Raw genomic sequence first — 614 nt, 5'->3', positions numbered from 1 at the left:
GAATCCAAAGATTACTGTACCGTCCCCAGTTCTCTCCTGTTTCTTGGGATGAGCTCAGTTTTTCCCTCCCAGGAGTGTGCCAAATGTTTCCAGAGGACTAAACGTCTCTGTCACTTTCCACAGCTGCGGCTGGTGTTAGTGACGTGGTCCCAGCATGGCTGAGGGGGCAGGAGAGATGGAGTAGACAGAAACAGAGGCAGCATGGGGCGGGAAAACAACAAGGCCCCGGGGAACTTGGGCCACACTCTTAGAAGTGTCGAAAGATGGGGATCCGAGCCTCTGGCCATGCCACCCTGAACAGGCCGGATCTTGTCTGATCTTGGAAGCTCAGCAGGGTCGGGCCTGGTTAGTACTTGGATGGGAGACCACCTAGGAAGACCAGGTACTGCAGGCGTTAAAAAAATAAAAAAATAAATAAATAAATAAATAAATTGGAGATCTGAGATGTCTGCCACTGGGAAATCCTTTGTGGGAGTTTTCCTGGAAACTCAGGTGAGGGGTGTGGGTCAGGGAGCACAGGCTGGAGGTTCCTTTTGCTCTGGGAGTTTGGACTACATCTTTCTGGGAAAAATAACATCTGCTACTGTGTCTCTTACTAAGCAGGCCACGGGCAG

General features: G+C 50.8%; 1 pseudogene; it reads left to right on the top strand.

Moving 5' to 3' along the window:
• Positions 1-275: 275 nt before the first annotated feature.
• Positions 276-394, top strand: LOC111734685 (annotated as a pseudogene).
• Positions 395-614: the final 220 nt, after the last annotated feature.

This window comes from Pteropus vampyrus, unplaced genomic scaffold (genome assembly GCF_000151845.1).
Source record: "Pteropus vampyrus isolate Shadow unplaced genomic scaffold, Pvam_2.0 Scaffold3718, whole genome shotgun sequence".
NCBI lineage: Eukaryota > Metazoa > Chordata > Mammalia > Chiroptera > Pteropodidae > Pteropus > Pteropus vampyrus.
Note: the sequence above shows the minus strand (reverse complement) of the source record. Positions and strands in the feature narration are given on the sequence as shown.